The following is a 15,314-nucleotide window of genomic DNA, read 5'->3' as shown; positions in this document are numbered from 1 at the left end:
CAAAAATACCTATACGAAGAGCGCCTTTATACTGGCTTGAGCGTTAGGAGAGCTTTCGGACAGAGAGCAAGTGGAATTACACCCCTGATAGCTCTTAATTAAAGAGATAACTTGAAAAACGGGTACGATCAGATTCATGGCAGCATAAAAGGTGTAAAAACAGTTCGTTGAGGTCTGATTTGTTTGACATCAGTCGTTAATAAAACACAGACAGACGTAGGTCTTAGGTGTTGGACAGGTCTTTTAAAATACAAGAAATAAAACTATGAATACTTAGTTAAAATTAATTAAGTACCTAACGAACTGATGTAGGAATCAGTGGCGGATTTGCCCCTAAGGCCCAGTAGGCCCGGGCCTAGGGAGGCAAGACATTAGGGGCGGAAGTCTAAGTATATGATATGCGCTGAGAAAGGGGCGGCTAGTAGTTAATACAGGGCCTGGGTCCTAAGGCCGCCAAGACTGCAAATTCGCCACTGGTAGGAATGTCCTAACGAATCATAAAACACCTACATACTTAACTCTATATTCTAGTACTTTAACGAGTGCTTTATGTGAGCACAATGTTCCAATATTAAAGGTACCCATATTGATCTACATAGGGAATCTTACTGATAAAACAAATATTTGGAATACCCTAAAAAAAACTATTTGTGCTTGCCCATGTTAATTACGTCTGCAGTACCTAATGCAGCTTTCTCGATTTGTATTATTCTGCTCTCAGTATTCTAGGAGATAAAAAACCTGCTCCAGAAGGATGTATTCTTTATGCTTCAATTTGGGCATATTAGGTATTGTAATTATGAAAGTAAAAACAGGCAACTAATACTCATGGAGACAAGTTTAAAAACCCCTAACACAATTAGGTTGCGCTGTTTCATCACAGTGTTCCTATGGCCACCTCCTGTCTCCATCGTCAGATCAGCTCAATTGGTACCTTAATATTGCCTTGTCATCCGATTTATACATGCATGCAAAATTTCAGCTCAATCGGAAACCGAGAAGTGGATCAAATTTAACTTGCAAGATTTGTTTAAGACAGACAACGGTCAGGTGAAACTAAATAAAAGCTTGTAAAAAAAACTACCATCGGTCGATTCTGATATAACAACTTGTTACGGATTTGATCTTATTTTGTTACTATAATCAATCAAATCAATTTATATTATTATAATCAATGCAACCAACGCATGCACTGACCACCTAATTAATTGATTAATCCTAAATCTGTGAACGCACGTCAATTACCCACACGTTCGTCGAGGTAGTATCAAAACCAGTTCAAATTCGTAACAAATTGTGAAATTCGAATCGGCCTATAGTGCAAAAACTCGGCGTGACTTATTCCTAAATAGTAGAACATTTCAGTATAATTATAGATATACAATGTGATTCCAACCGGATTTTAGTATCAGTGTCAATATCCTAATGAAGGAATACTCGTACATGTGTTCCGATTAGTAAAATAGTTTAAACCTTAACTAATTGCATTTAACTTAATCCTGGATCCTTAACTAACACAAAACCTTATCATTTTATATACCTTCCTCAAGGATCACTCCATAAGGATAAGTGAAACCGAAATATTTTTCAATTTTTTTTTTTTAATTTAGAATAAGGTACAGTTAATGGTGTTCCATATTTCGTATCGGATTGGTGAAAGTATGTTGCCAATTTTTGGGAATTTTGTACTTATGCCTATATTAATAAAAATTAATTCCAAAAGATGTATTGACAACAATATTTTTTCTCACTTTTGCATGGGTGTCCATGAGGCACGGTGCTCGTAAATGAGTAATTGTGTTGTCACCTACTGTTATTTGGATATAAATGGCCGTATTAAATTCAGCTAAATGTTCATTATTAGGACACTAATATTTTATAACTCACTATAAAGAGATTGATGCACGCATAAAAAAGTTGTATCGAATTTTGCTAGATCCCTGATCCTTTATGTCAACCCTTTTGATTCTCGGTAATATTATAACTAACGTTTGCAGATCCGACGAAGAAGTTTCGAATATTGATCCGCTGGCGCTGGAGAGACCCTCGCATTTCGAAGGGTTTATTACTTTTAGCCCATGATTTTTTAAAGCGGATATGAGGTTCTTTAGGTCCTCAATTACTAATTCGTCAAGAGGTAAGGAGCAATACGGACGAGGATGCTCACGTACATAACTTGAATTGTGTCCCAATCGAAGGCGCAAGTGCAGAGACAGATGCGAGTTTTTTCAGCTGACCGATCAAATACCGCAATGTAATGAAACTAGAATGCGTGGTCTCTCGCCGTCTGAATGTGCTCTGAGGGCCGTACGTCTCTCAGGAACTGCTTACTAAGAATGAAAACGAGAGCAGGTAAAACCAATCTTCAATACCGTTTATATGCGTAAACACTGTCTGAGTACCATTTGCCTCGCATCGCAAAGTTTACCATGCATGTTATATGAAATCATAACCTTAGTAAACTGTATAGGACTTGTTATTTAGATAGAGGTAAATGGAAATAATTAATTAATCGAGAAAAAAACAATTGAAATTAAGAATTATAAATTTGAACTGGTGACCTCTCTTTACAATGTTTTATATTTTCAAACTATTACTTAATTTAAAGACAAAAAAAAATATCAAGTGCAAATGCATATTAAACTAGCAGGGGTCGCGTCTCCGCCCACGCGGGGTTAGGTTTCTGTCATATTTACACTTTACAGGGATTGTTTTCCCATAAAGTCCCTAACCCAAATACCCATTTTCATTTTCTCGATTTACCTTATGCTTTAGAGAAATTCGAGATGCTAAGTTTAAATAATTTAATCAAAAACGACAGGTAGGTACCTAGTTGTGTAAGATATTATTGCAGGTGACTATACTGCAACTAAATTATCAAGCTCCGGGAAAACTAGCCGTAGGTGTACCTAATTAATTAATCTTATCTTTAAGTATTGGAAATACTTTTCTTGCTTTTGAAATCTAGACCAGCTCTTGCTTGGGTACTGCTTTAAATATAATTAAAGCCTAATTATTTCACATTTCTTTTTCCAATTAATTAAATATGTTAATAAGCAGCGTACGTAAATAAAGAATTCAAATGAGTTAATGAGCTCGATCTATTTTTTCGCGATCCTGGAGTCAGTTAATTTTGTCGTCGTACGTATAAGAGGCGAAGGAACCACGGCGCGCATCCACATACAGCCTCGTCGAGACCTTGTGCGCTACGCAAGGACGCTCGCAGCCCCCACGAAAAACGCCCACAACCGAATGAACGCGCCCGCGGGAAAGTACACTTTGAATTTAGAACTCGGTTTTCTTTTAAAAAAATAAAAGGAAATTTTTGTTTTGTTTCTAAAAATTGCCAGTTATTTTTATCATAAAGTTTCGTAGAGAAACTTATTGGACTATTGGAGTGACAGTGAGTTCAGTGTGTGGGGTAATCAAGGTAAGAATATTTTGTTAATATTTATTTATTTTTACGAATCTTATCAATCACAATTATGTTTAACATTAACAGTATTTAATTTAGTCGCTTAAGTTGAAGCGCGCGTACGAAACTCTTCGTACGTTTATTATAGTTTGCTTAACACAAATTTTAGTAAATATTACCTATATTAGATGTAGTTTAGTTGTATTTAAAGGGGACAAATGCCTTTCACAGTATCGGCGTGCTTACAATAGGTCACAGGAATTCAATACTTAATTTATGATCGCTCTTCTTAACTCTTTCTGACAATTCGTACAAATTTTCTTTACGATGGGAGCAAACTTGAAAAGTACACGGCTCGTTTTTCCTAAGGCACTATTTGTAAGAAAATATTGAAAGTCGTATAAAATTCTAACACGAAAAATTGCTAATTGTTATTATAAATATACTCGACATACAATTTTCAAACTACCAGCATTCCTAAATTATCTACACATCACACCCAATATTGTAGTACCTACCTCAAAAAAATAATTTTTCACACAATATTATGTTTTCTTTTGCATAGTTCACTGTGATCTTGATCTCTAAGTGGCTCAGTAATAAGTATTAGGTACCCATGATGTGCAATCGCAAATAACTTTTTATCTCGTTTTGCTTGGATGCGTTATAAATGCTTAATAAATAAAGATTGTCACTTTGAGTTAGACTTATAATACATAACAATCAATTTAAACCATATACCGGGTGTGGCCTGTAACACGAGCAAATAATTAAAACATAGATTGTACTCCTCAAACGATGACACTTTTGTTCAACAACTTTCAAAAATTATGAAGTATTTTTCATACAAATTAAATATTATCTTCAATGGACAATTGGACATGGACACCATCGCCACGCCATATCATTCTGATTGACGTTGCTTGTCACGCCTTAAACATAACAAAATTCACAATACATTGCGTCTTAGAATAAAAGTGTATTAAAAATCAAACCACAAGTTATTTTTAAAAGTTGCTGAACAAATGTTGGTCAGTATGAGGAGTACAGCCTACAGTTAATTTTTTTGCTCGTATTACAGGCCACACGCGGTATAGTTGGTCAAGCAGATCTTGTCAGTAGAAAAAGGCGGCATATTTGAAAAATGTAGGCGTCTAGGCGCAAAGGGATATCGTCTCATAGAAAATTTGGATTTCGCGCCTTTTTTTTTTATATATACTTGTATTTTTTTTTATCGAATAATTACGAAGAAAATTTATGCCTATTATTTTTTTCAACACCAACATAGCAAAGATTACTTCGAATGTACCTACTTAATTTTTTGTACAGGTCAATAAAAGTTATTTCATCACTCATTATCCAACGTATTCTTTTTAATAGTTTATTCATCCTATCTTCCAATCCTACGATTAGGATCGCCAGTGAATACATTTGGCGAGTCACCGAGCGCCGCGGTTGTTTGCGATGTACTCGTGTTGTCTCATTATACTATCGTGACAGACCGATTCCGAGACCGCAAAGCTGAATATGATTTGAAGAATTATGTGACTATAGGTAGTAGTAGGATTTCACACTTTTCACAGGTTATTTTATAAAATTCTAGTCCGATAGGTATTATGTAATTAATAAAAAAATACCGCCAGCATCCTTAGTACAATGCCTCAAGGACGTATTTTAGATTTAAGCTAGTTATTAATTTCTTTTACACTGTATGTAGAGGTATCTTGTTTGTAAATAAATTATTCAGTTAGTTCCATTAAAAAAAAATTAAAAAAATCTCTCTAAAATTGGATTTCAGTTCTTACGAAAATAAGAGTAGTTGGTATTTCCTGAAACTACTCCAAAAAGTTACTAGCGGTTGAACCTCTTCAGAACGGTAACGAATTAACTATGTTCAAAGTGCGATAATAAATGAATGTGGATTTTGACTTATGCCTTGCGCTGGTTCAATGGCCTCGCCAAATCGACACCCGTTTCATATGAAGGGTGGAAAAAACACAAAATATAAGATAAATAAATAAGAACCCTACACTCACCCCCCTGTGCCGTGGTGCAGGTCATCCGCAATCAATGTATTCCGCAGTTCTTCCGAAATAAATAAGTTTTCGTGTAAAATTGTCCGCACCGATCGTGAAACTTTAAAAATAATTATATGTATTATAAAATTTACAGATAGGATATCAGAAAATATACTAATAAACACATACCCTAAGTTCGACATTCAAATATCGAAGACCATAAAAATAATGTGTTCGAAATGTCTTCGATATTTGAATGTGGCATACTGGCAAATATTAAAAGGATGACTTAGGGTATGTGTTTATTCGTATATTTATTATATTTTCTAATATCCTATCTGTAATTTTATTAAAGTTTCACATCAGATCCTGTATACTCTGGTAGTTAAACTGTGTATTTCATGTATCGAAATAAAATAAAATGAGCCTCGTGACGAAAAATGTGAGGTTCCACGGCCAAAGGTACCTTATGGCGGCTGTCGCTTACGCTATTATTAACGCCGCTCCAATATTCAATAATACACGGCTGAATATTGGAGCGGCGTTAATAATAGCGTAAACGCCAGCCTCCATAAGGTACCTTTTGCCGTGGAACGTCACAAATAAGCGCAGTCACATAGTTGTAAAGGCATTCGGATCTAGATCATTCCTCACACTGCACTACAATTGTATTTAAAGCCTTTTTCTCCATTTGGCCATACATTGTTAGTTGGTAAGGCTGTGTCCTGTATCGCTTCAGCAGAGCGATTGGCTTGTTTTGAAAACAAAGTATATGATACAGTTGTCGTTGACAATCTATCAAGGGTAGGTACTGATCTTTGTAAGGGAGGATATGAAACATGAAAAATTACCCTTTAATTTTGATTACTTAAACAAAATATTAAATCAGATAAGAAAAAATAATACTAGTATTCACGTGAGAAAGACTACCTAGTATAAAAAAAAATATTTTATTAATTTTTCCAGATAGTATTTACTTTAATATTTGTCTAAAAATTTCAGATATAACTAATTCATTCACCTATCCCTAAATCTACCTAAATCAAGTTGTGCTCTAGAACGTAGATAAGTTTTCTTATTAAAAAATAAGACTTGATAGCTCTCCTAATCAAATTTGGTTTCTTAACTTTATCTATCATTAAAAAAATCGTAACGTTGAATCAAAGCTCTTCATTTGTGGCTAGCCGTTCAAAGTCAACGACGTAGGCAAGTATGAAGGGGCTCACAGATTACCAGTTCGCCGGACGATATCAGCCTGTCAGTTGTTCGGAGCTGTCAAATTTTGCGTTTAACTGACAGGTCGATATTGTCTGGTAATCAATGGGCCCCTTATAAACAAAACCCCGCTCACTCAATGGTTTCAGCCTCACTTGGCGATGCAGCGATAGGGCGCTCACGGCTCATGTTAATTCAATCGATGGCCAGCGTTCCCGGCAGATAGCTTTGCATGGCAGGAATACAGGAATTTTTACGATCAACACTTTAGAGGACTTTTATTTAATGCCATGGGAATTACGGCGAAACATTTGCGGTCGCACCTGTCCTGATAAAAATAATTAGCCTGTGAATGTTGTTACTTTTAAGTATCTAAGATAGGTTGGTACAGTGAGTTTTATTACAATTGCTTACTAAGTACGGATGAGTCGAAGGCGATAAAAGCGTACCTACTGCGGTTTTTGCATAGGGCTTGTAGGTATACAGCGGAATGTCTTGTAATTTATACCAGGAATAGCCCTGCTTGGAAAGAACCTTCCATAATATGTTTTACCTATATCCAGAATTAATTAAACATATTAAGTAACCTATTACTTAATATGTTTTTCACATAAATATTTCAGCTGCGCTGGAGCTGCAAATGCTACAGTATCCGATTACCATCAACTGTTTTGAAGACTTAACAATTTTTTTTAATGATAATTAGCATATTTATTCAGTAGATAAATGGCACGGCAGATAGTGCTGATGGAAAAAAAAAACATAATTTTACGATGCCTATATTTTAACAGCCAAGTATATTTTTGAGTAGTATTTAGATATTTCTTATGGTATCACATGGACCCTGAATAGGGTGTAGAAAATACAAATAATTTAATTAAGTTACAGTTAGGTACTTAACATAGTATACATAGTGGCTTTTACAAACTTATAACTAACATATATAAACTGTGTATAAAACACAAATTTATCACTAAAGTTATATGACCGTATGATGGGCACATACCTTAGTTCAAATTAGAATCAAACTTATTTTTATTGATTTAGGGCCAAAACCCTTGGAGGCCTCTGCTCTCAATCAATCAGATTTCCGGCATCGCGAATACATAATTTTGGGCATTCGTAAAAAATTACAACAATAAAAAGTAAGGACGATACGATTCTAGCAATTGGAGCGATCCATCGTATAATGATATGTTGCCTGCGTAATACATGTTTTTTACGAGTAGTATTAAACGCGAGATTGGCGCGGTAATTATAATGTATGGTTTTTCAATCGCTACCACATCCATGTACCTATAAATTAAAATACTTTGATTTCGCTCAACGGATTTTGGCTATCGTTTTTAAATAGACGTTACTTATCGGTAAGCGGCTATGTTGTCATTTTGCGTTGATATACATTCAAAAATATTGTAAAAAATAACCAAATTAAAAGTTACAGTAAATAATGATTGTCAAAAAAATGATTAGGATTTAAAAAGTTTTATCTTATTTTTGGCCTTTTTTGTGGCTCTTCAATTGCTTTAATGTAAACATGTCATGTTATTATAAACTAGATGTTAATATGGAAAGAAGACAACTATCTTATTATCATTTAATAGCTTATCCTTTAAGACACGTCAGAGTGCCATTTAAAATGCGTGTATTCCTGCCGTATCCCATAATACAAGCCCTAAGCTTATTATACGTCAACAGGGTTGTATTACTCCCACCTCTGCGGCAAGCAAACGTTTCAGGCAAACCAGTAATAACTGACAGCTCGAAATCCTTAACATTCACTTGTAAATCGAAGACACTTATAATGGTTATTCGGATACCAATGCTCTATTGGCTATTAATAGGGAAAGCAAAGCCAGTATATATTCAGATCCAGAAAACCAGTTCGCATCCCAGTTTTATGCCATGGAATTATCGGGAGGAAATGATAATGTCACACGCAAAACGATAGCGATAAAAACAGTGGATGGTATAATTTTTCAACTCCCTTATATTTTCTTTATTTTCTATCCAGTCGGGCTATGAAAGTGTTGTTTAGAATCTTGATAGTAGATACTTTGAAATATAATAAACAGTTGAGAGTTGCGTCCTCTCTTAAAAATCAACTTTAATTTAAATAGGTACACTAAAGTTTACTAAGTAGGTTAGGGCGGGGCCAAAAGGTCCGTGGGCAAAAAAAAACAACTGCCACTTCCAACAAGTTTTAAAAGTAGTAACTGTAGTAAGCAGTGTAAGTAGGTACTTATAAAATTAATTTATAGGCATAAACTTATTATTTAAATATTTATTAATAGTGTTATTTTTTAGGGCGTGTCGTACAAGTAACTTCTAATAGGTACTTATATGAGATTTAATGACAGCTCAAAAATACATAATAGCACCGTTATCGAAAGGTCGTTGACATGTGGACACTTGAGAATTAGACACATTATCAAGTAAAGAGATGCTAATTTGATGACATAGGTGCAAAAAGTTACATGCTTAAGTAGCTAAACAACAAGAATGCCTACTTTTTGCGTAGCAGTTATATATGGCTTTTTTTAGTCACAATAATTAGGTCAACAGGCCATATTTGCTCTTGTACTAAAACTTGTAATAATAATATTGTAATTTTTACAGTTCTTAAGCAGATAGTAATTTTTAAACACTCGTTACGGTTATTTTTTCATTACATTTGCAGACTACGCCTATTAGACTTAGGCAATTAGGTAAATTAAAATAAATAGTATTGGTCCACCAGATTTTCGGGACAACATTGTTCCGGAACCGAAATTTGGTGAATTATATTTACATACGTAGGTATATAAAATACACAATAATAAAATAGCTAATAAGCACCTAATAAAAAATGCAACATTTTAAGTTAAATTACGAGTATCGTAACAGTCTCTGGCTATATACCACAGTGACAATAACTTAGTAGTTCGATAACGATCATTATTTATTGTCAATACGTCATCGTGTCAATAAGTATTTAAATCTTCAAAACTTAATCTGAACATATCATAATGATATGCCGACAGGGCAATTAGACACGTCCCTCCTTCCGATCTGGTTCAAAAAGTAATTCACGCAGTAAAAAATATACATTCGTTTAGTTGTTATCTCGAACCACGATTCAATGTTTTTGCAGCCAGTATATTATGCAAATTGAGTTGCTATTCTTCTGCTACGATCTAAATTATAGCGGTTATCATAACGATCGGTCATCGTGGGTGTTGCCCTCATAACTTAGGTGTAGGGTACACAAAGCCTGTGAAGCACGTTACGCTTGTAAAAGGGCCGCGATATGTTCATACTTCATAGTAATTTTTAGACCCATTCCGATTTTGTCTAGGTAGATTATCGATCGATACGTATCTTATACCTTATACACAGTATTTCTTCCTGATTAGCGTGGCAACCAGATAACAGAGGGCCTAGAGGGGCCCACTGATTAACAGTTCGCCGGACGATATCGACATTAAAATGCAAAATTTGACAGCTCCAAACAACTGACAGGCTGATATCGTCCGGCGAACTGATAACATGTGGGCCCCTTAACCAAGATGATAATCGTTTGCAGAAAATGAAACGAAACGATAAGATAAACGTAAATAATGTATGGAAATGATAGCGTTTCCTTATATTATCGCTGCTGAAGCCAAAATCATGAAAATTTCATGTGTTGGCCATGTGCGAATTTCATAACAAGTCGGAGAAGGTAGTAATACTTATTCCTTTATCGATAAACTTAATTTTCGATGACGTTCGCATATACTAAGTTTTGCCCAATTGGTCCCCTAAATTCCGATATGATGGTCATGTGACTCATGTGTAGATATTTCACTCAATCAAAATAGGGCTCCAAGTCCTCTGATCCAACAAGAAACGTAACCGCATTCTCGCCATCGAGACACCTCATTGTGGACAGGCTCTTACAGTAGGTACATAGTTGAAGAAATGGCATAATTCAGTGTGTGTTGATACAATCGCAAGTCGCGGGACACGGGCGTGTGGGTGGTGTTGTCATAATGTTGTAGGCTTTGCACTATGTATTTAACTTTAGTGTGCATTGAACCTTACGGTATATTTTCAAGATATCTCTATCTCGAAGTATGAAAAGGAATATAGAATATTGGAGCATAGTTTATATCGATAAGCGTCTCACTTAGGTTTAATCATCTCTCCAAATGTTTCATCGTAGCATGGAGTGGGTTTACACTTTATAAAGTAATTTTATTTTATTGATATGAGATGGTAACCGCCACCCGCATGAAACCACGACAAACAATGTACTTATTCTATCTCGTACTCTTCTAAGATTTTTTTTATGTAACTTGCGACGTTTATTTGGTTTTTTATTTTTACTAGCTAATTCCGATGCGAGATGCGAGCGGGTGAGCTGAAATTTAAAATATCTACGTAACTTCGGTGGCAATAATACTATCAAGGTAATCTGATGAGGGACTCAAGGTGGCCATAAATGATCCGCTGTCCAATTTTTCCAAAAAAAAGGTACAGCCGACAGAAACTTAATAACTCTGAAGTCGTAAAATTACCAGTTATAATACTTATAATTTTGGCCTTTAATGCCCTGAATGAAAGTGTTTCAAAGCTTACCGCAAAACCCGGTAAACCACAACTGACGGAATGCGGCACATTTGGCCACGACGCCAAGTAGGTTCGATGGGCAGTTGCGTTGCCAAGAATTCGACATTTCTCCCCCAATTCCGATCGCATGTTGCACTACTTGCATCACTTAGCCTTGACTTTGAACTTTTTATGCGGAAAAGCTTAAGAATTAGAATTTACAAACAATTTGCAGGAAAAAATATAGCTACACACCGTGGAACCAAATAAAGGATGACTCACGTTAGACCGGGCCGTGGCCGAGTAGAGCTTCCGGAGCTTGGTTTTCTATGGAAAGCACCACGTGATTACCGATTCAGCCGTCATAGGTTCGCGAAAAAACGCCGCAAAGGGAGTTAAAACTATGAAAATCGGTACGATTGATTTTTAGACCATTTGAATCAATTAAACCCGAAGCACCAAAAAAATAGAAACAGGAAATGAGTTATGACATCATCTTTTTTTTGTATGGGGAAAAAAATTTGAAACTTATCGTGTGTGGTATTAAATGAAAGAACTTTTAAGCCGATTCTAAAAATATTTCACATCATAACATTTTAGTCATTTGTTTTAATTAGAATAAAATAAAATTCAATACAATACCAAGTTTGGGCTTCTCCAGATACATTTTAAGACTTGTAAATTTTGGAAAATTACTGTGTCTAAATGTCTGGACATTTAGACACAGTAATTTTCCAAAATTGCATGGATGCCTGGGCATCAGAATAAATGATGTTTCTACAAAAAAATCAGAATCAAATTGTCCATGTGAAATTCTAGTAAGTAAAATTACATGAATCATAATATCAATCAAATACTACCGTGACACGCGTCCATAAAAGCCGATTCCCACCGGGTTGTCTGTTTTTGGACGTTTGAGAAGAATTTTAAAGGAAATATGTAAGCCAAATTAGCCCCGGCTTGCCTATGGATATGTTTGACGCGCCGCCACTGCTATCTATACATATAATATCCATAGAGCTACAACCATTTGACTCCAAATTGACAAAAGGAGTCGAACTAAATATGTGGCCATTTTGGCTGCTACAATATATTTGACGCTGACTGTACCTACAGTAAGATACAACGGTAAAGCTTTATATCTGAATGGACACAATGGGTGTGGATTTTGGCTCCGGTTACCTCTTGTCACGCGAGTGACGCGAGTCGTCACGGTGTGTCATCAAATCCTTATCGATCAATTATAGAATAACCGTTCGAAAAAACTTCGATTTGAAAACAATAACTTATTTGCAAACTCAAACAATGATGCGACGGTTTCTGTAATGGATAAGTGGGTGAGTTTTATGAATCAAGTAACGAAGGATAAGGAGCTTTAAAAATTTAAATACTTAATAACAAATAATGTGAACAACAATCGTGTGTATTTCTTTAAAATTATTTGGGCTTGGATGATATTATCAGAGGTCATTTATTTAATTTACTATTTGCGAGTACGTACCTCGATAAATCTACATAAATATAAAGGTATATATTTGTCACTACATCAATTTGACTTTAACCAGGGGTGCGAAACTCCTGAGATCGGCCAAACTCGGCTCCGCTCGGGTCAGCATTGCTCCGAGCAATTACGAGTATTAGGGCGACCACAGATAAGATAATCACTTGAATTTTAACAACCCTAAATAGCTGAAAGGGATAGTGCCATTTTTTTATTCTACATATTTTCCAAATACATACTCGTTTTTTTCAATGGACTGTTGTGTCAACCGACCTTACCTTTATCTGTACCACACCAAGTATTGGCCTCCGCGATACAGGCTTGCCTAGTGCGGAGACCATCGATACCGAAATTGCATCGCACGTTAAGATAAGTTCCTTACATAATAATTAGTGAATAAGTTTGTAAATATAGTTTACTTAAGTTTATTGTACCTACTTATCTTAAATAAATATTTTTCATTTTCATTTCATTTTAGAAAGGGATAGCATGATTCGACCCTGAACCGCTGTCAAACTTCGGTTTTGTAGTCCAGGAAGTTTCCTTTCTGTACGGCAGTACTATTATTTAATTTAAACTGTGCTTTAACTGAATTACATTTGGCGCACTTACTCTTACTGCACGCGAGGAGCATAATATTTTTAGGATATTCCAAATTGAGTAAAATTAAATTTATTTTGTATTTTTATTTCGTAAAATAATCTTTGTTTCCTCAGTTAGGTACTCTGTAATTTACATCCATTTATTAAGGTAATATGATTGTTTTTAGGGTTCCGTACCCAAAGGGTAAAACGGGACCCTATTACTAAGACTCTGCTGTCCGTCCCTCCGTCCGTTCGTCCGTCTGTCACCAGGCTGTATCTCACGAACCATGATAGCTAGACAGTTGAAATTTTCACAGATGATGTATTTTTGTTGCCGCTATAACAACAAATTATACTAAAAACAGAATAAAGTAAAGATTTAAGTGGGGCTCCCATACAGCAAACGTGATTTTTGACCGAAGTTAAGCAACGTCGGGCGGGATCAGTACTTGGATGGGTGACCGTTTTTTTGCCTTTTTTGCATTATGGTACGGAACCCTTCGTGCGCGAGTCCGACTCGCACTTGCCCGGTTTTTTTAGAATATTTATTGCGCAGATAAATTACCAATAGGTATGTAAATTTTGCCAGACAGGATGGTTCCATTTCATGAATCACGACATTTTTGCAGGTTTGAAGGCTGTAACAGTGTATTGTTCATTCTATGAATTAATTAAAGCATCTCTTAGGATATGATATCATTCTGCTACGAGACCTAGTAAAATTTGTTTTAGTTAAGACTGTAATTTTATTAATGTTATCTTAATAGATAAAAGAGAAACTTTATTGGGGCATAAAAATTCAAAATAAACAATAATGAAACTAAACTACATGCAATATGAAACTTAAAATAATCTTATAAGTTAAAAGTTAATAAACTTATAAATAAAATATATAATTTATATTTTAACCTGATTGATATATTTAAAGGTCTCGCTTCTTACTCACTGACATCTATTTAACATTGTGTTTGAATTCAATAACATCTACAAATTAGTATCAATTTGCACTTAAACAATACAATCATCGATCTTTTTTGAAATCAATACTTCTTAATGCTCCACCGGCCGTTAGTTAGATTTTATCAACCAAATATGTCAAGTGTATTCTTGTTATTATCTGTCTAGCTAAAGTGATTGCATATATTTGAAGTGATATTCGACATTGCTTTATAGGGACTTATGATATCGCAAAATAAATGTAGTGATATAACAAAATTTGATATTGGTTTACTTTAACTTTCTATGATGTATTTCGAGTCTTTTAGTTCGGGCACTATGAGAAGTTAGTCATATAGCATGTAGGCAACTAGTTTAATGAAAACGAGTGGAATTGACTATATGTTTGGCAAGGTCGCTGAACTTAGGCGTTTATGGTCCTAAGAAATATAATTACTCGAATGTAAGATCGCTATCGCGGGGTGCTGCGGAGTGAATAAGGATGTTTTGTTTTATTCGGTAACAATGACTGTTTTTTGTGAATGCTCTTAATTAGGCAATAAATGGCATAAAAAGACGAAGAGTTGTTATACCGTTGGACCTGAGTGAAGACCTGTGTAGGTATAATTTACTAATGTCTGAGCCAAATCCAAACTATAAGGGCTACTTGCACCATCACACTAACCCAGGATTAAGCGGTTAAACCGTTAGCCTAGTGTCAAATTGTACTGGTAACAATGGTAACTCCAGGTTTAACCGGTTAACCCCGTGTTAGTGGAATGGTGCAAGTGGCCCTAAATGGAACAATTTCTTTTTTACAGTATATCTTTGTTATAAATACAAATAAAGGCGTACTATTTTATGTACCTACTTGTATGTACGTACAGTATGGATATGATGGTTGTACATGTCTACATGACAACGTGATAAAACGGGGTCCGTCACTTTCTATTCCGTGCTGTTAAAAAGTAATTTTATCACGTGGATAAAACCATCCATAATACGCCGGCACTACACAGTTACATTGAGAATTCATTCGTAGGTTACTCTATTCATATTAAAACATTATTTAT

At 35.2% G+C, this 15,314-nt stretch overlaps 1 protein-coding gene across 2 annotated transcripts in view; it reads left to right on the top strand.

Annotated features, from left to right (window-relative positions):
- The first annotated feature begins 3,359 nt into the window (after positions 1 to 3,359).
- Positions 3,360 to 15,314, top strand: part of LOC134667246 (mucin-5AC-like) — a 43,023-nt gene continuing 31,068 nt past the window's right edge. For both annotated transcript variants that reach the window (XR_010098617.1, XM_063524574.1), the window contains exon 1: positions 3,360 to 3,430. The gene's annotated coding sequence lies outside the window, so the exon portion shown is untranslated. The remainder of the gene's footprint in view (positions 3,431 to 15,314) is intronic.

Source organism: Cydia fagiglandana, chromosome 9 (genome assembly GCF_963556715.1).
Source record: "Cydia fagiglandana chromosome 9, ilCydFagi1.1, whole genome shotgun sequence".
NCBI classification, from domain to species: Eukaryota; Metazoa; Arthropoda; class Insecta; order Lepidoptera; family Tortricidae; genus Cydia; species Cydia fagiglandana.
Note: the sequence above shows the minus strand (reverse complement) of the source record. Positions and strands in the feature narration are given on the sequence as shown.